Genomic DNA, 24,773 nt, shown 5'->3' on the forward strand with positions numbered 1-24,773 from the left:
TCTTCGTACGGCCGGTTAAGCTCACCGCGCTGCTTCTATCGTATTTCGACGGTAATTCCCCATCGAGACGGCGAAATAGTGTTGTTCTCAAAAAGTTCACGAATACGTCACTCGTCGCCGCTGCTCAAACATTTAAGTAGCAGCCCCACGTGCACCTCATTTTTACTCAATTTTTTGGTTTACAAAGATTATGAGTTGTAACATGACTTATCAGCAAACCCCAAAGTTATCAATCCAGCCTGGATTAGTATCCCTTTTTAGTGTCCCATTAATGTAAATGTTTGCGGTGTCTGAAATATAAAGAATGAAAACCTTTTGCTCCGCCACATGTTTACATGCAAGAACCACCCATAATAAAGAAAGTGGTTTAAGTGATTATGGCCAAGTTAACGTCCGAAATACGTTTCTGTTTCTATCGTAGTCTCAAACGGTTCAGTTGCTGGCATAAGTCATTGCTTTGTTGTGCCACAGCACACTAAGTTTCGCTACAGCACACGACGTTTCACTAGAGCGCGAAAACTAATGCCAAACCTAACAAAGAAAAAGTACCTCAAAAACTTGGTTGCTTTTGAAAGTATCGTTAGAAAGAGCAGACGAATGCGATCATCAGGAACATTTTTTTACATTGCTGAACTAGTTTTTGTTTTGAGTTTAGACTTTCGACATTTCCAACATGAGGGACCTGACTGAATCTAATCCGTTTTACTATAGCGTATAGTTTTCAATGCATTCTTCACAAGAGATTATGACGACATATTAGGGACAAACTTTCAACGGAAAGTGGAAGGGAGGATGGCAGCAAGGCATAGCTAAATGCATTTCATGCTCTTAAAGATAGAACAGCAACCCTTCTTGCTGCGGCCACTGTATGGATGATCACTCGACAGACAGTTTGAGAATCATGTATCGCAAACAAAAATGCAGGGACCACCTCCGCTGTAGTTATTACTACTGGAAAGTAAGCTAGGTTCTATACGAGCAGCCTCAAACAATCTCGTGTCTTTGGGGTCTTTCCTGGCCGCAACACGCGCTGCGATTTTCACACTTGATCCTTCAGCCCTGGTACATCTTGCGCATGCGCTTAATGAAACTGATGTTATCACTTAGCTTTAAATATTGTTTCTTTCGGTTTATTATGCATCTGTACCCATACGGATGTGTCTGGTTTGTACAATCGCTACTCATTCCCGGTTGTGTCGACTTTGTGTCTCTGTGTGTGCACTCTTAGCTGTCTCAAAAAAGGGCGACTGCCCGAACTTCTTCAAGCCCTTTGCCCTCTTAACCAACTCACAGTTCCTGCAGGATCTCGGAGAAGGCGACAGCCTCCGGCTGCCTGCAGGCCTTCAGCAGCTGCTCGAACAGGTCCTGCGAATGACGGGGTGCCCGAAGCGGCTCGACCGGCGATACGAAGCACGGGGCGACAGCAGCTGCCGCGGCGCACCAAGCGTTTTGTTGGTGCTGGTCGAATGAACAGGCACCGAGAACCTCTTCCGATGGGCACTTGTTCTCAGGCAAAGCCAAGTAGGCAGTGTCCTCCGAGAGACCGCTGTTGTTCACATGCGACAACTCTGTGAGAGTGTACCGGGAACACCCTGAGTTCACAAAAGAGTTACACATTGTTGACAGCCAACGTTGGAGTAGATTTCAGTTACAGAGCTATTACTCGTTACTATTCACTTGGATAATAAAACAAAAACTGATGCGTAATGATACAAATTAATATTTTAAATTGTTAAATGGGCAAAGCAAAATAGACGAAAAACTTCCTTCAGTGGGCCAGCGCACATGAAGTCACATTTTAATCCGACAGATGCTCAACTCTAGAGTGTCGAAACCAATGCCTTTCGTAATATTTGAAGATGATTCAGATAAGGACGAAATGCTTTTAGCACCCGTTATCGGCAAACTCAGGCGAACATCTTCAATAAACGCGGCGAACTTTACTGGCCGAACTCAATGATTATCGCCCACGTTTACTGAGCCTGTGAGCCTTGGTGTAATTATGGCCGCAGCGGCCGCATCTGTAGACAGGAGGAGAAATGGAAAATGTGTCTGCGTGATGTGCGATGTCAGTGCGCGTCAAGAAAACCCATGTGATTTAACTTATTCCGGAGCCCCTCGCTCAACGTCCGCGATAGGCTATGTGTCTTCTTATAATTGGAAAAATAATTGGACGTTTTATCTTGTTTAGGATAAATGTGATACAGGTGCGCCAGCACAAGTCGTTGAGGTTTGTTCAACTTCGAGCAAAGGTCGGAGAAATCAGTGAGTGAGAGGTTCAGCGCTAGCGCTCTGAAACTGCCGTTTGGGCATGACGCGATATCGTTAATGGGTTAATACTCATATATGCGCAATTGGTCGTTCTCTAATTTACATTCATAGATCGCTGGGAGTCCTCGTACTCCTCCTGGCGCAGTGGTATAGCGGTTAAGCAATGCGCTAGTGCCCCGGGATGGCAGGTGCTGCCACCGGTAGGGTTGTGCGGCCCGGGTTGGCCTTCCCGAGCAATCTCCAATAACTGCCACCTGCCACAGTGGGGAGTTTGCTCACAATCTTAAGGTCAGGTTGTGATGGCTGCATAACGTCACGTGATCTAGGGTGCCCCCTAGGTTGCTTATGCGGGGATTTTCTCCTCACACGAGGGTACCGACGAGGGTACCGAGGGCGACGCCAGATTTTCTGCAGAGCGGGAACCTTAACGTTATAGCGTTAAAACTGTCTCAAACTGTCACAACTGCGATCGCTCTTAAACTCATCTCGATCGCATTGTCTCAGCTGGCAAATCCTGGCACACTACTCCCCCCGCCCTCCCCCGTAACCCTAAAGCCCATAAGGATGCCTCGTTAAACTGACTGAAAATGGTAGAATCCCAGCAGGGAACATTCGAAATCATATGTGACCTATTTTTGGCTAACAACGTGCACGATTAACACTTGTCTCCAGTGAAGAAACTTTTGTTAATACGCATAACCAAAGGCTACACCAAAAAGGTGTCGTTCTTCAGCACCAAGAAAGTCCCTCACAAAGATGACGACGTAAAAGGTCGCATTTTATTTAACTACCTCTTTGGCATCAAATAGCATTATCCGCTTATAGAACATTTCATTCAGGATGTACAAAATTTGCATGTATTACAAGGTATGTTGTTGAACTGTTTCAGTGAGCTAAGGAAGTTGGACTGAGGGGATCAGGGAAGCAACAACACCAGGCATAGAGTGCGGCTGAACATGAAGATTCGTTTGATTTCCTTTGTGTTTAATTACCTGCACACTTCTAAATTATTTGCCTAAGTACAACAGCGTAACGTTTTCCTGATGCTAGAAGATCATCTAGCTAAAATTAAATCAGCTAACGAACAAAAGTTGTTTACCCCAGTCTGCTAACCCGGAGCGTCTTCTCTCGTCGCGCTGGTGGTGATGGGAAGGCTGCCACTCCAGGCGCTGAGGCCGCGATTCATCCAAGTCAGCCCAGTTGCCCTCTACGACTTCGGTCTCATCCGTGCCGTCCTCACTGGCATCGCTTCTTCGGCAGTATATATCGTCCAGGAGGGGGGTCTCAAAGGCCTCAGTGCTCGCACGATTCGCATCGTCGGCTCTGTTGACGTCATCTCTGGTGCAGCCGCCGTAGGAAGACGTCTGAGGACGCGGTGCCAGCTCCTCCGTACGCAAGGTGCCGCCGTGGTATTCGGCGGCGCTGAAGTCTTCGAGCACCCCTCCGCAAATGGTCGGGTTATAGCCCAGGAGGTCTGGCCAAACGGCGTCCCGAAGCCATCGTTTCAATCTTCCACCCACGTTCAACGGTTGATCTGTGTCGCTGCTGACGCTCACTGAGAGTTGCAGACGCCATATGTTAGGGAGGTATATGGAAAAGTAAGGAAATGGGTAGATGTTCGGTCAAAAGACCTCAGGCTAATGGCTTCATTTTCACCGGTTTCGTGGTACCCATCTGCAGTCCAGTAGGATCTAAATACCTATTAGTTAAAAAAAAAACCATCGTCCTCATCAAAATTTTCTGGACCTTAATATGATGCTCGCATGGAAGCTGTTTGGCCTGAAGACTTTTGAGCCAGTTTGCACTGCATTGAACAAGAGCAACTTGGAAAGGAAGAATGGCCGACTAATGAGACGAAGTAGGGAAACAGGGAATGTAACATTGTGCAAACGACTGAAATCATTAAGCGGTTACTTCCTCCAAGGGAAGAACCAAGCAGCGGACCGCATTCCAATAAAATCGGTTGTTAGTTTATTGTTTCTCGATCTACTTCTTCTCCCAGACCTCTTGGTAGCTTAATTCTTTAAACAGGAGATGCGGCTTTCAAATAGCGAAAAATGGCAAAAAATTTGGATTTGTGAACATCAAAGTATTTGATCGTGTTACTCGTTTTAATATGCAGTCCCAAAGTTTCATTGCCTGATTCTACCTTCAAGTAGTTCACAAAAGTGTTTTATTAGGAGGTCCTACATATCGTAAACCGTTCATATAGTCGGCATTTTTTGAACCCTCTGTGTCTTTCCGTCTTTTCGCTGTTGCGACTAAGCGGCGCGAGCTTTGCTACGGCAGAAACCTTGATTTATTGTTTTCAAGTCTAGCGCCTTAGCGGGACACCAAGCCAATCCAAAAAGAGAAAGTTTCAAGGTCTTGCCATGGGGCCGCCCCGCGTCGGCGTTGGTCACCTCAGTGATTGCCCTTAGCAAGTGGCAGTTCGCGCGGTATCTGCTTTTGCGCTCGCATAGCAACTCTCTCTCGTCTAGCGTTATATGGTTTTGGGCTCCGTAGGATTCTTCTTTAGGACGCCTTCATTATTACGAAAGGTTATGTTTTGATGGGTTGCTAGCTAGAACCACGTTCTGCACATAACTTCATTTGCCAACTTATAACCTAGGCTGTGAACTGAACATTGCTGCCTACAACGTATCATCAGGTGCTGCTAACCAGTTAGTTCTAAACTACTGAGCACACAGCTGATATGGTGCATAGTTTTCTTTGGTTCCGGCTTCGTTGCGCAGGAGCCTTTTCATAATATCCAAGACGTACATGGAAAGAGCTGTTCCTCGCTGGCTGTCAGAAAACCCGTCAAGGGACTTCTTTGTCGGAGCACCGGTACTGATGCCGAATCGTCAGTGCCTGCAGCGAAAATAACAGATACGAAAGAGTGACGAAAGCAAAGAAAGTATTCAGCGCAAACTCTTAATCTTTTCAGGCACCATTCGTCATTTGTTGTTTATGCAGATGCTTTTTTCTTCCGCCCAAACTGAGTGTGTCCTGAAGCCAACTAATAAGCTTTTCAAGAAAAATACCCGCTGCTATTTATACATAGACATACAAAAAATTTCGTAGATATGCTAGAACGGTTGCAGATGAGTACCAGAAACGTCAGGGAATCCCATATTTGCTATTCTATACATGTTGAGATGATGCAAGAAAAGTAGTGGTAAAATGACGTTTACGGAAGGTAAAAATTGCCTACAAAAGTATGGTGGAAGCTGTGTTATCAAGCTCACTCGTTTCAGAAATGTTATATACGACATTCGCTCTGGGGCACAATAAGGGCCGCAGGTTGCGACATAAAAAAAACTGAAAACTGGCTGAAGCACATGCATCAGTGCTGCCTGTAGCCCAGGCTAAGAAGAAGCTATAAATTCACAGTTTACAAAGGTGTTTACATACACATCGAAGCGTTCAACCTGATCCAACTCCTTCGAGTCGCCGGCTATTCAACATAAGTAGCCATGAAGTTCAATGTTCAGCTTTTCACACACCCAATTTTACTGTGATCAGAAAAAGGTTTACGACACCCAAGACAGAGAGGTTAGTTTGATGCAAAATACCCTAGCCTGCAGCACTTTCCCCGGAACGGAAGTTAAAGGAGAGAGCCATAAAGTGTTATAATGGGTAGCAATTTATAGATAAGATTGGTGCGCGCCTGCGACACGACGTGGCTCCTGGTAGTCCGCTTCGCGCTGTGAAGCCAAGCACCACGCCCTGCAAGAACCCAGTACAACTCGGTTGACTTAGAAGCGGCCGTAGAGTGTGTCAGAGGTTTTAAAGATTCTAGGTCTCCAGGCGCATCATATGTCACAATTTAACGACCACTCATTGAGCAAGTGCTGCCTGTACAATCCTAGTACGTGCGCTTCCTCAATGACCCAGAATCATCATATTTGTAAAAGCCTCTTCATTCAGATAAAAAAGACCCCTGTGTTTCTCATTTGATGCTATTGTCTAAGGAAGAAAAGTGCGAACTCCATACATCTGTGTTCCAGGGCTATCTCCTGTGTATGTGTCTGTCAGCCTATAGCAATGTCTTAGCATTCCAGTACCCTACGCCACACCATTCCTTTTGAAAATAAAAGTCATTGCTGTGTCGTTCAAGATAGCATGCGACGCAGACAACCGCTGAGCTCGAGGTGCAGATTAACAGTGCGTTTATTGGGCGCTTGCGCTCTTATATCAGCCACCCGGCTGGCCGGCTTGCACAGCATGGTTGCCAGTCTTGAAGGCCCTGGTTGCCAGATCCGATACATCTTTCTCCCTCTAAAAACAGAAAAAAACTAGCACAATACAACAGCAGATCGATTCAAGCAATTTGATGAAAGTCCTTTTGATACACGAGGCGGGTGGGCTTTTTCCTTAACCGGGTGCTCTGGCGAAGCCCAGCGTCGTCCGGCTCGGAATTCATGGTTTCCAGAGGACTATGTTGCCCTGGTTCAGGATGCTCTTGAGGCGTGTGGGCAGCCGTGGCTTGATCGTCACACGTGGGGCTCGAGTTGCCCAGGGACTCCTGTGGTGCCGCAAGCCTGGAAGAGAAGCACAGTCGCTAGCACTGTCTTCCGTACAGTCAGGAATGGTTTCCAGTGAGGGGTCGAACTCTTCGTTTGTTCGCAGCAGATGTTGACGGTTGCGACGAAGCTGATTCACGTCTTTTTTACGGACCATGTATGAGCGAGGGGCGACGGCGTTTTCTGCGAGGGCCTTTGTGGTCCACCCTCCCTTGTCGAGCAGCCTAACGGTGTCATGCTCGCCGAGTGCTTCTAGTGGACGTCTCTGAGGGTGGGCTTGGGTGTGCTTTTTGACCTCTGGTGCCCTACGGTCTGCGAAGTCAGGCAGCCTCGCTCTTAACCTCCTGCCCATGAGTAGCTCGCACGGGGCTTGTCCGGCCTCGAGTGGTGCTGTCCTGTAATTAAGAAGGCGATCCAAAAGTATTCATTCACATATAGCGCCTTCTTGAGGAAACATTTCACCAAGTTCATCCCTTTCTCTGCCAAACCGTTTGAGCGTGGAAAACCGGGACTAGAAACAACATGGGCAAATCCAAACTGTTCTGCGAAGGCATGAAATGCCTGCGATGAAAGTTGTGGTCCGCCGTCCGTGCATACTTCAAGCGGCATGCCGTGACGTGCAAATATCATGGCCAGCTCCTCTATTACACAGTGGCTAGTAGTGTGAGAAAGCGGCTCTACTTCAGGGTAATTGGAATAGGCATCGTAGACTGCAAGGTAGTTCCGTAATGCTCGAACAAGTCCGCGCCTACCCTAGCCGACGGTAATGCGGGACAATGCCTTTGCATTAGGGGTTCACTTGGTTGCTTGTAAGCGAAACGGTGGCAGGTTTGGCACCTGGAAACTTTCTCAGTTATTTCTGCTGCCATACCAGGCCAATACATCAATACTCTGGCCATTGCTTTGCATTTTCCGACGCCCAAGTGGCCCCCGTGTAGGCGCTGCAACATTTCTTTTCTAGGGACTTCGGAATGACAACTCTATATCCACGCAACAGTACGCCTTCCACACTTGATAGCTGAGCTTCGAAGGGAGCTAGCTGAGCTATAACGCTATGTCCATCTTGTAGGGCTTCAGTGACTCGCCTTAGCTCGTCGTCTTCACTCGTTTCTTTTGCCATCCGCTTGGCTGTTGTGTCGCTGACGAGAGTGGAGAGGCCGGCCGTTGCATGGGTGGCCACATTTTCTAGTTCGCTTTCAGGTGGCTCATCGCTGTCGCATCGGATTCTTGAGAGAGCATCGGCCAGAGCAAGGTCTCTCCCTAGGACGTACAGCAGAGAAATGTTGAACGGCATGAGGCACATAAAGAAACGCTGCAGGCGAGGAGGCATGTCTGACAGGTTCTTCTGGGCAATGGCTATCAGTGGTCGATGGTCCGTTTCCACTATTACGTCGACATTAAGACATTAGGTGTTATCTTTCAGCAGAATATGTCATGGGATGTCCACGTGGACAGCATGCTAACTAAGCTAGCACAAGTAATTGGGCTAGTATACCGCAATCGCAATTTACTACCACCAAAAATCTTACTGTTACTTTATAATACCTTATTCTCCTCCCGACTCAATTATTGTCACTTAGTTTGGTCTACGACAACTTACGGAAATTTGCAGAAGCTTCACAAGTTGCAGAAAAGGTTTGTAACAGTAATAGAAAATCTGCCGTTTTATTCACATACGTATCATCTATTTCTCAAATACAACATAATTCCTGTTACCAAACTGTTTGATTATATCCTTTGCAAGGCAATTAAGAATGAAAACGCTAGCAACAGTTCATTTCTACATCGTCTAGCCAGGTTACAACCAAACACTACTACACGCCAGACACGTCACACGGAGCTCTGGAAAGTAAGGACGTTTCGCACAACATACGGCCTACAAACAATACAGAATAAGCTACCCCGGTTACTAAATGATTTAAATCATAAACATATCCAACTTGAAAAGGTGACGTTCAAAACACTCCGCCGGTATTTCAACATGTACTAGGACACTTCGCTTGCCATTCCTGTTTACTCTGTCACGTTGTTGTTTACCCTGACTGTACCGCTTGTCTGTATTCACTTTGTTCTGAATTTTATTTGAAGCAAAATGTGCTTAATTTATCTGTTACTTTCGCTAAACTCATTGCCATCGCACATGAATGTTTCATTGCTTTTGTAAGTGCTTTCTAACTTCATTCTACCACATTTTCTGTGTAATTTTATGTAGTTCTTGTGAGTGATTGTAATTGCAGATGTTTTCGTGTTTTGTTCTATTTTGTTTTTGGATGAGACATGCCGTTTCATTGCGCCTATGATGCTGTCAAGTGTATAGGGGGGGCCTCCGGCTTTGTCAAGCTGTCGCTTGTGACAGCTTTTACTGCGGGTCTCCCGCGCCATGTATTCATTAGGCGCAAATAAAACCATTATTATTATTATTATTATTATTATTATTATTATTATTATTATTATTATTATTATTATTATTATTATTAAAATCGCGAAACCGTTCACATGCAAAGTTGCCTTGAAGTACAAATCCATCCTCTGCCTGAATTGCTTCCACTTTTCCGCCGGCGCTTCGGAGAGCAGTTGGCGATTAGGGGGCGGTAGTACTTCCATTGCGCTGGCTCAGTTGAAGCGGGGAATGGGCGTGATAAGAACTTCTGACACCATGTGTCGTTCAAGATAGCATGCGACGCAGACGACCGCTGAGCTCGAGGTGCAGAGTAACAGTGCGTTTATTGGGCGCTTGCGCTCTTATATCAGCCACCCGGCTGACCGGCTTCCACAGCATGGTTACCAGTCTTGAGGACCCTGGTTACCAGATCCGATACAGTTACCACCACCACTGCCCGATTTGCTGGTGTTTGTGTTGAAACCGAAGGCATGCCCATAAATCACGGGAAGCGAAGTACTAAACCATACCTTGTAATTTGAGAACGGTACATGTCTGGCACTTGCCTACCTCTACAGCAATCACGATAAGCCTGCCAATGTGTGTGCAAATGCTCTTGCGCTTGCAAATCAGGCGCGATTTTAATAGGGGAGCAGCTAACCAGAATCACTAGCGCCTGCGAGAGCCTTCTCTTTCGTGCCATATGTCGTATATGCAGCCGCTGACAAAGCAATGAATTGAAGGGAATTGCTTCCAGCTCATGCAGAGAGGCTATTGTAGCATCACCGAAATTCGTAGGCGTTGTAGAGAACTTTTCTGATTTTTAGTAAATCTAGAACTCTGTTAATGAATAGCGAGCCTCTAAATTAGACCCACAGGCCAACCCTTAGGCTCTATGCATCTGACAAAGGTTGAACCTGGGCATTGTCGTTTCTTTCGCTTTCCCAACTTTCTCATTGTACAGCACAACGAAAAACAAGTTGTATTGCTCTGTTCTGCAGGAAATGGTGCTACGTGGTAGCACGCACTGCCACGTGGTATGAAATGGGCATGCTGTGCTCGTCAGTAAACTCTATAGCGCGTTGCATACATGATGAAACACGGTATTACAGCGACCCAGTAAATGTGAAATGGCATTTAGAGGAGCTGACATGTCAGTGCTTTGACCAAAGCGATGACACAACGTACCTGTGCTCTCTGCTGGCCAAAAATTCGCGAGCGCCGGGAATTGCACGCTCGGGATCGGCACCGAATGGCGTCGCCGACCAAGTCTGTAACTTCGCAGTGTAGGACCGCCTGGACATGAGAGCGGCAGTGAACAGCATGCGTCTTTGTTGAAGTTGTTCTGTTTATTCACTGCAATAGCGATAAAAAAAATGTATAACACTGAGCTCGACCATTAGGTAGGAAAACACCGTTCCCCGAAGCAGAAAAAAAAAATTCAAACCACTGGCACAAATGTGCCGCGAACATAATAATTAAGACTTTGAAGACGGCAAAGTAAATTTCCTTATCGCCAGTGATAACAGAGGCTATTAAACTTTATTAAATAAATCAATGAAACAGCGCATTCTCTGATTTTTTAACCTATAAGGTGTAATCACTTATCCGATTTGTGCCTGAGTGGCCCACATTACCACAGAGCAAAGGACAGTAATACTTGCACGTTTCAACAAACATCCAAAAACAAATGCCCTCTTTGCATTATTTCATTATTGAATTAAGAGTGCATAAGCGTCTAAACACATACAAGTTAGGGTGTTTGCTACGCGCCTTTTGAAGCATAAGAGAATCGTACACCAAAACTGCAAGATTTTGCTCCTGCTCTCAAAGAAGCTTAGCAGACGCCGCATTGGCTCAGTGGTTATGGCGCTCGGATGCTGACCCGAAAGAGGAGGGTTCGATTCCAGCAGCGGCGGTTGAATTTCGATGGAGGTGAAATTCTAGAGGCCCGTGTACTGTGCGACGTCAGTGCACGTTAAAGATCCCCAGGTGGTCGAAATTTCCAGAGCCCTTTACTACGGCGTTCCTCATAGCCTGAGTCGTTTTGGGACGTTCAACCCCCATAAACCAAGTAAAAAAAAAAACAGCTTTCAAGAGTGCGTTTTCATGTATGCTGGCTTGCCATGCTCTATATCGTGTCTGAAAAATTGTGCAAGAAAGTACGAACTACTAATAAAGTAACTTCCGAATAACAGCCTGAGGGGAGAGCTGGTGCGTGACGAAATGAACGGTGGCGCAAACAAGGACACTACCTAGAAAGAGACACCACATGCGCACACTACCAACTGTTTATAGCGCGAAAAGGTGGCATATTTAAACATTCAGCTTAAGCATGTGATATCGCATTATCGCTCCGAACCCAGCACGTGGGAAAAAAGCACTGACATCAGGAAAACGAACAACCCCTGCAGATTCTGGGCAGGAGTCCCGATCAGGTGGCAACTGAAATTATTGAGGCTTTTATGATTAAAAAGAAGGGAAGCATTTGTGTTAGCGACTCTTCGATATCCCTCCGTACAAATCAAGTTTCATTTCTGGATAGTTTTTTTGTGACATCATCTTCAGTGCGACTCTTCAGCCCTCCTTTTCTAGCGGCCGTCTGTGGAGTTTTTTTTTAGAATCTTTGTTACTGTCTACACCTCAATACGGATTTGATCAAGGCAGATCCACTGAAACAGCTTTTCTAACACAAAAAGAAATAATTCTCGAAGCATTTGAAAATAAAGAGATATGCATAGGAATTTTTGTTGACTTTTCATAGTCTTTTGACCACCTTATTCACCACAAACTACTAAAGAAACTTGAACTCTACGGCATACGTGGCACACCACTCCTCCTCATCGAATCATATCTTCAACATCGTTTTCATTGTGTGCACATAGTAAATGAACTCTCCTCTCTTCAGAAAATTTTTACCGGCGTCCCACAGGGAAGTATATTGGGACCTTTACTTTTTATTCTTTACATTAATGACATTGTTAATATAAGTAATAAGCCTCAATATGTAATTTACGCAGATGACACTAGCATGTTCTTTAAAGGTATTAGTCTCGAATTTCTAGTCCCAACCATTAACAGCGCGTTGGATGCCCTCAAACACTGGAGCGAAGCAAACTCCCTGGTACTAAACGCGAAAAAGACAAAAGCAGTTGTTTTCCAAGCGAGAAATAGGGCGATCATGGCAGAGCATCAGTTTCCCATGGGGAATTCTATTATAGATATTGTAGATACGGCCAAAACACTTGGAGTATTTTTCAGTAAGAGCATGGTCTGGGACGCTCACGTTAGTATAGTTCTATGTCGCCTCACGAAATGTGTAGGAATGCAAGCAAAATTTCGGTATTTTCTTCCGACGTCTATAAAAAAAAATTTACAACACGCTGTTCCTCCTTCATTTAAATTACTGTTTCTTAGTATGGGGCAATACAACGCAGGCAAACATAAATAAAATATTCATGCTCCAAAAGAAAGCAGTCCGGCACATAGCAAACGTCGATTACCGTGCGCACACAGAATTTTTCACGCGCTTTCACATTACACCAGCTCATGACCTATATGAATATCATTTAGCACTGAGATATAAAAAGTGTATACGCTACCACCAGTATACGTTCCTAGAACTATCCTGCCTGAACGCCACTATTCCAACATATGCATTTCGAAATCAGTCATTCTGGTGCGTTCCCTTCTGGCGTACAGAATACGGACGTTCTATGTTACGCTTTGCTGTTCCACATGTATTAAATAAGCTGCTGAGTAGAGGAATATCTGTGGAAAAAAGTAGCCCACGTGACATTCTTGTCGCTTTAGAGCGGTGACTTTCAGTCCCTTTTGATAAATGTGCTGACATACGCAAGCATTTTTTTTAAATATGTGTACTTGATTCTATCAATCAGTTTGTCATATTATAAAAAGCGTACAAAAGCTTTAGTGTTCATGTTTTGGGCGTATAAGTTCTTTTCTTTGTCTTTTAACAATATATGCTCGCAGCGCCTCTTAACTTTTTTTTTCTACCTCGTCATTGTTAACCAAGCTCTGTTGCTTTCGTTGTATTTTGCCTTGTAGAAGGGGCCCGGACTCCTTCAAGTGAATTTTTATCACTTTTCTGTCCGGGCCTACCTACATCTTCCTGATGTAAATAAAGACGAACTTGAACTTGAACTTATTGAGTTTATCTTTATAGTGTTTGCAGTTTTTCGGTTTCTGACAGCTTTTGCTTCATTTGTTTACTCTGCTTTCGCTAAGATTGTTATTTGTTATTGGCTTTTTAGTGTCTGACCACTTTTGCTTCTCATGTAGGACTCTGCTATAGCTACGATTGTGTGACGCTGTTTTTTCTAAAAGATGGCCCCCTCCTTTAAGTTTTTTAATTCCTTTTATCAGAATCTGTTACTTTTTTTTCTGCAGGGGTTAAATTTTCTTGTTCGTTTTCCTGATGTTGATGTTTTTTTTCCACGTGCTGGGTTTGGAGCGATAACGCGATGTTACATGCTTGAGCTGAATGTTTAAACAAGCCACCTTTCCGCGCGATAAACAGTTGGTAGTGTGAGCATGTGGTGTCTCTTTCTTGTTAGTGTCCTTGTTTGCGCCGCCGGTCATTTCGTACTGATAAAGTGTTTACGCAATTTGTCCTGCATGTCAGTGCCAGCCATATGGCTTACACTGAACGGCACCAGCTAAGACGTCGCTCTTCTTTTATTCGTCGTAAATTAGAGTAACAAATCGGCAGTATTGACTAATGCCATAGCCATACCGTAGCCGGTAGAATCTTCTATCTAGAGCGCAGCCTCGCAAAGAAAAGGTCAACGAAATTAGTCCGCCCCTCTTCCGTGCTCTGCTGCTAATGATTGGGTGCTACTTAGCTGATTTCTTTTTGTGTCTGCACATGTGCAGCAGGCACGTAGAATGGTCAGTGGGAGAGCATGAGAAAGTGTAACTGGGCGTAGGGAGGTAGGGTAGGAAAGTAGACAATAGTTTATCCGGCAGCGAGCGACTGCACACAAGTTCACAACTTGTCATCTTGTCAAAAGCAGCGGTGTCGACTTGCTGAACCAGTTTTGGGCTATCGCTGACGGTTTATTCACGCTAAACTGGCTTGTCTGATATGAAAAGGCATAAGCGTACAGCATCATAAGGACGTCATTGAAATCCTATCCCCAGAAATGCTATATCACAGTTCTATATCACACTTCACTAATAACGTGTGAAGCAAAATTTTTCTCTTAAAAGATGGCTGCCATCCATAGGGCCGCTACCCCATGCCAAAGAAGTTAGAACTCTCCTGCTAAACTCGTTGTGGGTGTCCCTGTTGTATTGAATTTTCGCGAATTGTGACCCCCCTTCCAGCCGTACTTCACTTGTGGCACTATTTTTCTTCCTGCTGACTGCACGCCTTAGTTGTGCGAAATCCTAAAGTATAGCTTTACCCGGGCGCCGGTGTTTTGCTTCATCAGATTCCTGAAGTGTGTGCAGGGACGAGTTGCTTCTGCAGGATGTGCGGGAATCCGCTGACGTGGTTGATGACGACTGGCGTCTTTTGTACCACCACCACCTGCGATGTCGACCACACTTTTTTGAGACGCGATGTGGGAATTACGGACACTCTAAAGGTTTTATCTACATCTTGTAATTTACTAAAACCTTGCACCTTAAATGGTGAAGATTTAGTGGTATGCTAAACTTTCTGATGTCTTATGCCTTACATTTGATTTGTTTCTATATAAGGGAATTTTCAAATATAACTGGACGGCAATTAAGAATCCTTGCTATGCCTCTTATATAGGCAAGGAGAAGTCGAAAACCAAATTCCACTGAAGTGAATCACATGTGCAAGTAATCTTAGTTTTAAAGCGAAGCATTCTTGCGTTCATCTTCTTTCCATGGGACCCCCAAACTTCTTAATGTTGACCATTCAAGCTGGACATAGAGCACTCATGTATGGAGTGCTTGCAAAAATCTCTACTGGAAGACGTTCGTAATACAGAGCTCAAAAAACAGGGTAAAGGGTATCTATTAGAAATGATTAAGGTTTGAGGCTTTCTAGTTTCTTGCAATTTAAAGCGATCTGTAAGTAAGAAGAAAATAATTGAAAGCTCCAGCTGCTTGGGGGAATTTTGCCGCCACACCGTGTTTAGAGAAACCTCTCCAAAACGCTTGTAATGAGATTTTTATAAGAAAACTAATACACAACGCTATAGGTATATGCCTAAATTGCGAAACTCGGGGCAGCTGTTCAGCATCACCAGTTCAGCATCGCTTTTGCATCCAACGTTCTCGTTGCTATGTGGCCCACCATACACATGCCTGCATCCGGCCGGTTCTTCTTATTACTGTCGAGGATACTCGTATGGCCTACGGAATCCCAGCAACCAAGGCTGCCACACCGCGAGACCACCTTCAGTCCTGATGCGAGGCAGAAAACTGAAGCTGTGAACAACTTTGGTACCTCAGCTTAAACAAAGTGATACCCTCTCTAGCGTATAACTTGCCACCAGCACCTTATACCCGCGCGGGGCTGTGCGTGCAGGGACTCGCTCCGTAACTAAGCCGCCGATTCCACACCTAGCGCCAGAAGCGCCATCTCTCGGGCCCGCCATAAATCTGTCTAGCACGGAGAGCACCCACCCGAGGCACCGCGACTGTGTAGCACTCAAATGTGTATCACCTGTAAACTTCTTGCAAGGATATACAGCAGCTCTAAAAATTAACGCATATTTCTTTCGACAGCACAAGCAAGATAGGCTTCTTTTTTTTTTACTGAAATGAAGCGCCAAAAGCTTATGTTTGTTTTTCTTCCTTCAAATCTTACCTGTGATGACATAGTACAGCTTGTACGAATTAGTAATGCACTTCAAAAAAAAAGTTACACATTTTTTTACGTTGAATTCATTAAACGGTCTCCGGATAGCGTTCCCCACGCGAAATGTCAGAAGGCTCACACGCACCCCGTCAGGACCAGGCTGAGCAGCAGTGGCACGATGATCGTCAGAGACTCGACAGGGATGGCTTCCTTCGCAGAGTGAACCACCCGGAGGGCTTGGGTGACGCTCTCGAAGCTGCGAAAATCGACTCGCCCGGTGGCTTCGTGGACGTAGTCCAAGGTGGGTGGTAAAGGTGCCGCTACTTGTGCTGCAAAGTAATAGCGCAGTTGCGCTATTCAGAATCTGGCAACAGGTGAGAGTAATTAGGCTTCACTGCTGCTCGCTTTTCTAAACGCCTACAAAGCTCAGTACACTGCTGAAATACTGCTGATGTAGACGGGGAAGTAGAAAAGAAATTGTACCGCGAACCGCGGTGGCTGTGCACTGTGGGGAAACGTTCGCACAACGGGCGTTTTTCTCCTTACCGGTTTTCTGCCTAGATATAATCACCTTGCAGAGGACGTTTCTTCAGAACAGTTTAATTTATGTCGACCCCGTTTATTTTCTTGCGCCGGCTGCGTTCTTATGAAGGAAAAACGCTAAGACGCCCGTGTGCTGTGCGATGTCAGTGCACGTTAAAGATCCCCAGGTGGTCGAAGTTATTCCGGAGCACTCCACTACGGCACCTCTTTCTTCCTTTTTTCTTTCACTCCCTCCTTTATCCCTTCCCTTACGGCGCGGTTCAGGTGTCCAACGATATATGAGACAGATACTACGCCATTTCCTTTCCCCCAAAACCAGTATAATTATGTTACACTCCTTAGCATATCGCATATTGGGAGTGTAGTCTGTTTTGCCTTCCACGTACCAACTAAATACGGAAGTTCTAACATCACGACACAGTGAGAATTCAGGAAGAAAAGAAGTGTAGGGCAGTCTGTTGAAAATGTGGCGGTGTGCTCATGAGCGATTCCCTTTGGAGGAAGATCCACTTCATTAACATTGTAAGTGTGCACTATCGACGTATCCAATGCAAGTTGATTGATTTATTTTGCCCTCAGGGCGGAAGACTTCAGAGGGAAGGGGAGAATACAAAAGGTTATTATGAAATCACAAGTACAGAACAAGATCAGAGGACAAGATATCAAATAAAGAATGCAGGTACTGCGCAGAGAGTGTAGTTGGAGCAAAGTGTCATCTTCAGAAGCTTCAGCAATTGTAAAAATACCAGCGTGTAAAAAGCACACCGCTTACAATATTTACTTGCAAATCATGCAGCGTTGCTCGTTTTGCCTCGCCACCGTTCTAAACACCTCAATAGAGAAAGAAGTCGCATTCTTACGCCTCCGAAGCTTAGCTCTTCATTTTACTCTTTAGATAAACCTGGATGAGTTTTTTCCTCTTTGGATCTGTGCCAAACCCTGGCTAATCCCCCACCATGGGTATGCGCCATCGTATTTGAGACAACAACAACAACGACAAAAACAGCACTTTCAGGAGTACAGGCGAGTCCTACGGAATGGCTGTACGTACTTTATTCGGCGACTGTGTAAGAATTCGTTCGGACTTGGTTGACATATGACGAACCTCCAGTCGCACTGTCCGTATGGTGACCATTCAGTTCGGGCCGAACAAAACAGAAATAGAAAATGGTAACACAGCGGGGAAAATGCGGTATTTACAATGAAAACGATGGCTCGGTTTGAAGATTCTCGAATGCCTCAGTGATGCTTCCACCACTCTCTATTCTGCACGGGTTTCCTAGCAAGAACTTCTTCCGAAACAGCAGTAGTCGGTGCGCGCCATTCGCCTCTCCGTTGGCGACGCTCTCGATGCTGGGGCGCCTCCGTCGTCAGTTGTACCTCGGCGGTGGCGTTGACGCGCTCTCCATTACTTTGCTTCTTTCTGGCTGCTTCAGGTTCGATTATCTTTAGTTATGTAAGCGGTGTAGTTCTCTTTCGGCGAAAAAGCAGTGTGTGTGTATGCGTGCGTGCGTGCGTGCGTGCGTGCGTGTGTATGTCTGCGTCACCGTCACCGTCGAGGTGTGCAGCTGGTAGCAAGGCTGAGAACTTCGTCAGCATCAAGGCGCAAACGGCGAGGAGGCGCTGGACTATGCCACGTGTGGAGTTCGCTGACCTTTCCGCGAACTCGTTGATCTTGTATTCGCAAGGAAAGCTGCTCCCACGGGGTCGGAAGTCCCCAACAAAGGGGCCCGTCTCATACCTGCCGCCCCTTTGTGCAGCGGACGTCCTCGTTTACGCCGCGCCGTCACGGGGATGACCCGCCGGGAAAAACGCGAACCAAGTACAGCTAACGACATGTGGTTGTTAGGGGGTTGACGAGGTTTCGGGGGCGCACGAGATATTAGCCGAGTGACCGGAAGCCCACTATTCCTGTAACGACTGTCTACTTCCCTTAACGACTGTCTTCTCTTTGTTGCTGTCAACAACCTGAGTCATCGCCTCGTCGGCACATGTTTCTAGCGTCTGTGGTGCCGTGGGTGGCGTGGGAACGGAAGTCGCATTTGTGTTGTTTGTGTAGTTATTCGAAACCTCCTTCCCAAATGTTTTAATCAGACCTTTTTCCCCAATCTCTGATCAGTGGGCGGACCTTATTTTCCTTTCCCTAACCACTGATTGGCGAGATGGGTCGTTGGTTATCTTATTGGTTGCTGTCCCCGCTAAGGGCGGAGACAGAGGGTTTAAAACCAAGCGCTCTGGGTTGAGCGGGGGCTGAATTCGTCTGATCCACGATTTAGTCATGTAAATAGTTTTCTCCTTGCTTTGTTTCTTCTCGTTTTTTTACCTATGTTGTAAATAAATAGTTAACCTTCTCCTTTCCTTGAGTAATGTGAATGTTTGCGAGTAGAACCACCGGGTCATCAAGAAACTCCGATTTCATCTTCAAGTAGTTTCCTCACATCACCACCTGAAAGCGGAAATTCAACTGGCACAGTCGGCACAGGAAACTCAACTGGCGCAGCACATAGGAAACTCAACTAGCGCAGTCGACACAGGATCTCAACTGGCACAGTCGACACAGGATCTCAACTGGCGCAGTCGACACAGGATCGCAACTTCTTTCAACTCAAGGCATTGGACGGAAGGTGAGAAGAACAAGTCGGTGGACAAGCTGTTTGTCCTAAAGGAGAAAACGTGAAGCTGCGTCGCAAGACTGACGTCGAAAGCTTCAGGATCACGGGTCGAGTTCGAGAGGACGTCGGAGGCTCAAGTCAGCTAGGAGCTGAAGGAGCCGGGCAACAACAAGCCATCGAGGGTTCGAGTCAGCGAGCTGCTGAAAAGAACCAGGCGTCCACATCGAACGGGTTCGAGTCAGCGAGCTGCTGAAAAGTAACCAGGCGACCAAGTCAAGCCAGTCAAACGAGGCAGGAGTCAGCGAGCTGCTGAGAGATCCAGAGCTCAAGTCGTCCGCATCGAGGAGCCTGTCGTCATCACTGAGGACGACGAGATCACCGGGGCAGAGAGCAACCAGTAAGATGGGATACCTTTCTGCTTTATCCGAATTCACCATGTCGGTGTAGTGTTTAGTGCTAGAAACAATAGCACGGAAAACGGAGATGGCTGCCGTACGGTATGATCAGGAGGGCAGGATGCGACGTGTTGAGCAGGAGGAGGCTGAACAGCTGAGTGAAATTGAAAATTTGGAATTCCAAATTGAACTAGAAAAGAAAAACCTTGCACAGATGCAATTGAAATTCAGGCAGGGGCCGAAAGTTGATAGCGAGGTCTCATTCGCAACAGTTCAATGTTATACCTGCATGAAATTTGGACACTCGATGATTGACTGCCCGAATTCAAAGCAAAAACAAGATGTTCCCGCGGTGAGGACAGATGTGTGCAAACTAGCAGCTCAGGTAGAGATACTGGCGCCTGATAAACTAAGCTCCCAGTCGGAGATGGCTGTTGATAAGCTCAGTCAACCAGATAGGGTTGACGATCTGGCATGCCGCAACTTGGAATCCGAAGGTCAAAATTCTGAAGCCTGTGTGGATTCAGGGAACGAAATAACAAAACGGGAATGTGTGGTTCTCCAAAGAGCACAAGCTGATCTAACGCTGTGTGCCGTGCCAGAACAGATCGCTGAAGGCAGAGAGGCGTTAGAACCTTCTGTGAAGCACGCGCTGTCAGAGCGAGCATATATAGAGCTGACCCAGGAGGCGCAGGAGTGGACTTCTCGTGAACAAGAGTTGAACATTGTGCAAGAGCAGGTCGGAGCTAACTCTGAAGCGGCGGGAACGCGCGAGGAAGAGGTAAATCAGGATATTATAGCGGGCACACTCCTTGCAGGTGATGGTAAGCTAGCTGCCAAAGATGAGTTGGTTAGCCAGCTGGAGCTGACACTGTGCGCAGTGACAGCAGATGTAGCTCCAGGTGTAGGGAAGTTGATAACACTTGAGACGCCCGCGCTGCTGGAGCAGCCAGAAAAGGTGAAGCTGCAGGAAGAAAATGAGAAAGCTGATTTGAAAGAGCACTTCATAACACCACGCGAATCTGTTAGCGACAAACCTGAGGCTTCAGTAGAGCTTCAAGCAGATCCGGAAGCTGCAAATGTGTCTGCAGCAGATTGGGAGTTACCAACGACAACTGCAAAGAGTTTCACAGCAGGTAGGGAACTCGGAGATTCGGATACTGCATTCATCCCTGTAAGTCTAAACATGAAGCATAAGACCTCATTACCAGAAGAGTGGGAGCAAGCTGGTCAAGGTAAATGGGAGAAAAGATTGCTTAAGGGCATGGTTTTCTTTGAAGAGAATGCCGGCTGCCAGCCGTACAGGCAGCTAGCGCTACCTGAAGAGCGATGTAAAACTGCATGTGAAGTAGCCGGTGACAGGCCTATCCCAACTGTGAAATTCAAAGAGGCAGAGAACGCAGACACGATGGCAACAGCAATCTTGGTAGAATGCAGGGAGCTGGTGAGCTTTGTTGCTTTTGATGAAAACGACGATGTATACCCGATAGCGGCGGTAGCCTTCACAACCGGCGCCGTGCCAGATAAATTGGAATTTTGGTCCAATCTTGTGGACAAAGCTAAAAGGAAACATCTTCTTTTTCGAGATGTAGGTGGCTAGAAATCATTCTGCCAATTTGGCGCACCGATCTGACATGGTGGATTCTGGAATGTGCAGATTGGTGTCCGAACCTTGTGTGCACGGAACGAATTGAGGCTGTGTATGTGTGTGTGCCCAATGCTGCTTGGAACCTTGTGGACGGACTTTAATGTCACACTGACAGCAAGTGTCCGCGTGACATTCTTGGTTGGGAGGTGTGGAGTTCGCTGACCTTTCCGCGAACTCGTTGATCTTGTATTCGCAAGGAAAGCTGCTCCCACGGGGTCGGAAGTCCCCAACAAAGGGGCCCGTCCCATCCCTGCCGCCCCTTTGTGCAGCGGACGTTCTCGTTTACGCCGCGCCGTCACGGGGATGACCCGCCGGGAAAAACGCGAACCAAGTACAGCTAACGACATGTGGTTGTTAGGGGGTTGACGAGGTTTCGGGGGCGCACGAGATATTAGCCGAGTGACCGGAAGCCCACTATTTCTGTAACGACTGTCTACTTCCCTTAACGACTGTCTTCTCTTTGTTGCTGTCAACAACCTGAGTCATCGCCTCGTCGGCACATGTTTCTAGCGTCTGTGGTGCCGTGGGTGGCGTGGGAACGGAAGTCGCATTTGTGTTGTTTGTGTAGTTATTCGAAACCTCCTTCCCAAATGTTTTAATCAGACCTTTTTCCCCAATCTCTGATCAGTGGGCGGACCTTATTTTCCTTTCCATAACCACTGATTGGCGAGATGGGTCGTTGGTTATCTTATTGGTTGCTGTCCCCGCTAAGGGCGGAGACAGAGGGTTTAAAACCAAGTGCTCTGGGTTTAGCGGGGGCTGAATTCGTCTGATCCACGATTTAGTCATGTAAATAGTTTTCTCCTTGCTTTGTTTCTTCTCGTTTTTTTTACCTATGTTGTAAATAAATAGTTAACCTTCTCCTTTCCTTGAGCAATGTGAATTTTTGCGAGTAGAACAACCGGGTCATCAAGAAACTCCGATTTCATCTTCAAGTAGTTTCCTCACATCGCCACCGGAAGGGGAAACTCAACTCCACGGCTCTCGCAGATCACTGCACGGGGCATACGGCCGAAGTTCCGGCATTCGATTCCATTATAATCCAGCTCGAATGGCCGTGGGCCGAGGAGGTACATGGTAGTGACGACTGGTAGCCGGTGTCGGAAGGCTCGACGCATGGTCACTATACGTGATGCTTGGTTCCGCGTTGCGACCGCGAGAATGGCTCCAAATGCGCTCAAGAACACTGAACGCTTCACACACGATTTCTTTCAAATGTCAACAAGTCGCCGTCTGTGTGAGCACCTATCAATGAATGAAAAGAAATTCACGCGCCTTATATAACCGCCTTGAGGGTTGGTGTTCTAGCGAAGGGCATGCGCAATAGAATAAAAAAGCAGAAGCACGCTGTCGCATGAATTATTGGGGCAATGACGATAAGCGAAGTATTCGGAAAGTATATCATCACCCCGTAGTTTTTCGCGTTTCTAAAAGGCAAACTTTACGTCTTATCGTCACGGGCGCTGTGACATAAACAAGCGTGAAGGGGAGGATAAGGGGAGAATGATTATGTCTTCGTGCAAATCTCCATAAACTTTGTTTTCTATTTATTATACGTTATTCCGCCCCCTCTTGCTGATGAATGCATACAAACTGACTACGCAGGGCTATGTCAACAAACTAGCCCAATCTCTAAAGGTTCTGATATCAGTCTAAACCTAAACGTTTAGAAACAAACCGCCATGATAGCCGCAATCAAGTTTTTTTATTTTCATTAGCGAATCTTGCTTACTTTTCTGACGACAAACCAAAGCAGTATCTGTAGTGATGACAAGCGTTTCCGCTGTCTCCTCTACCGAACAATCTTCATGATATACCGATGCCCAGGGAAACAAAATCTGTTCTCGTGTGCTTAGACAAAAGTGTATTGACCATTTTTTGAACTTTCCTCGTCGTAAGAATGATGCCCAGTACGCTTTCTCTTGAAAATCATGAAAGCTTGGTTGAAGGTGGAAGTCCACCTCTAGCGGCATCGTACTTGCATTAGTTTTCATTGTCTTTCGCTACATGCGCAAATGACACATATGATTTATTTTTCACCAAATGATTCCAGCAGCCTCACATCTGAAATAAAAAAGAGCATTTCATGTATCGGTGTATTGTTTATGGGGGTTTAAGGTCCCAAAGCGACTCAGGCTACAGAGGACGCTGTAGTGAAGGGCTCCAGAAATTTCTACCACCTGGGGTTCTTTAATGTGCACTGACACCACACAGTACACGGACCTCTGGAATTTCGCCTCCATTGAGATTCGACCGCCGCGGACAGGCACCGCGGTGGCGCCCATTTCATGTATCGGTAATACCGCTGCTCTTTCGTGTATCAAAGAACTGCTAAAGGAAGTAATCGCCAAGTCCTGCCTTGTGTGTGTGTGCTGTCTCCGTCTTCTAGCGCCTGTACGCTTTTTGCCTAAACCATGTCATGCTACAACCAACTAGCTCAAATCAAAGTCTCGCTCTAATCGCCAAACATTATAGTCAAGCCCTGACGTCACCGTTCTTGAAGGCACATAGACTGGCCCAGTGGAGTGGTCCGCCCCACAAATTTGCTGTCCTGAAAAGATCAGTTCTCAAACCATGCGCCACATTAAAGATGTATTGCAGAGTGAATGCGCCGACGTTGCTGGTTGCTTCAGTCTTTCAATAATAATAATAATAATAATTGGTTTTTGGTGGAAATGAAATGGCGCAGTATCTGTCTCATATATCGTTGGACACCTGAACCGCGCCGTAAGGGAAGGGATAAAGGAGGGAGTGAAAGAAGAGAGGAACAAATAGGTCCGTAGTGGAGGGCTCCGGAATAATTTCGACCACCTGGGGATCTTTAATGTGCACTGACATCGCACAGCACACGGGCGCCTTAGCGTTTTTCCTCCATAAAAACGCAGCCGCCGCGGTCGGGTTCGAACCCGGGAACTCCGGATCAGTAGTCGAGCGCCCTAACCACTGAGCCACCGCGGCGGGGCCGAACTCGTTTTTAGCACAAGTTATAACGATGTATGAATGCCATCTATGGACCGGGTGCCTGCCACTCGAAGACATGCGCGCTCTCATGTCCGCACCGGTGCTGCTTCCAAAGTGCATGGAACAAGCCACAGGCCTCGTTGGCGTGCGGTACCAAATAGCAGCAACGCTTCGAAGAAAAGTAGCTCCGCTAGAAGGCTGAATATTAAAGCAGCTTCCTCAGCTAGAGGGACAGTTCATCTGCGTCGCTTTTCTCTGTCATGCATTCACGAATACATCCAGCATCTTGAGACACGTGCAACGAAGACGCAAATATAGTATGTGTAATAATGGGATGGTTTGCAAATGAGCTCCTGTACGCTTTGGAAGAAGTGGGTGGCCGGAGATGATGAACTGGAACCGCTGCACAGTGTACATGACAGTCCTAACATGTGCACGTTGAGCACTGCTTTCCTCCCGAGGATTGGGGAAGGAGGGCTTGAACTGCAGAAGCAATCGTGCAGAATATGCCTCACTGGAGCACTCAAAGCTGTCTATCAACCGAGACTTCACGCAGTCGCACACATTCCAAGCGGAGGTACTGCAGGTTCAGGACCTGTTGGAAGCGCATCATAAGCTCCCGCCCGGAAGGATATTAGGCGCCGCTACTTTAG

The 24,773-nt window shown here is 46.5% G+C and overlaps 2 long non-coding RNA genes across 2 annotated transcripts in view; one reads left to right on the plus strand and one right to left on the minus strand.

Annotated features, from left to right (window-relative positions):
- Positions 1–24,773, plus strand: part of LOC144106560 (uncharacterized) — a 110,481-nt gene that overhangs the window by 66,817 nt on the left and 18,891 nt on the right. The gene's annotated exons all lie outside the window — the stretch shown is intronic.
- LOC144106543 (uncharacterized) lies at positions 10,371–16,557 on the minus strand. Its single transcript, XR_013309043.1, has 3 exons — positions 16,107–16,557; positions 14,589–14,713; positions 10,371–10,455 (listed from the first exon to the last, which is right to left on the minus strand). It is a non-coding gene; the product is annotated as an uncharacterized LOC144106543 (long non-coding RNA).

Source organism: Amblyomma americanum, chromosome 1, assembly GCF_052857255.1.
Source record: "Amblyomma americanum isolate KBUSLIRL-KWMA chromosome 1, ASM5285725v1, whole genome shotgun sequence".
Lineage (NCBI taxonomy): Eukaryota > Metazoa > Arthropoda > Arachnida > Ixodida > Ixodidae > Amblyomma > Amblyomma americanum.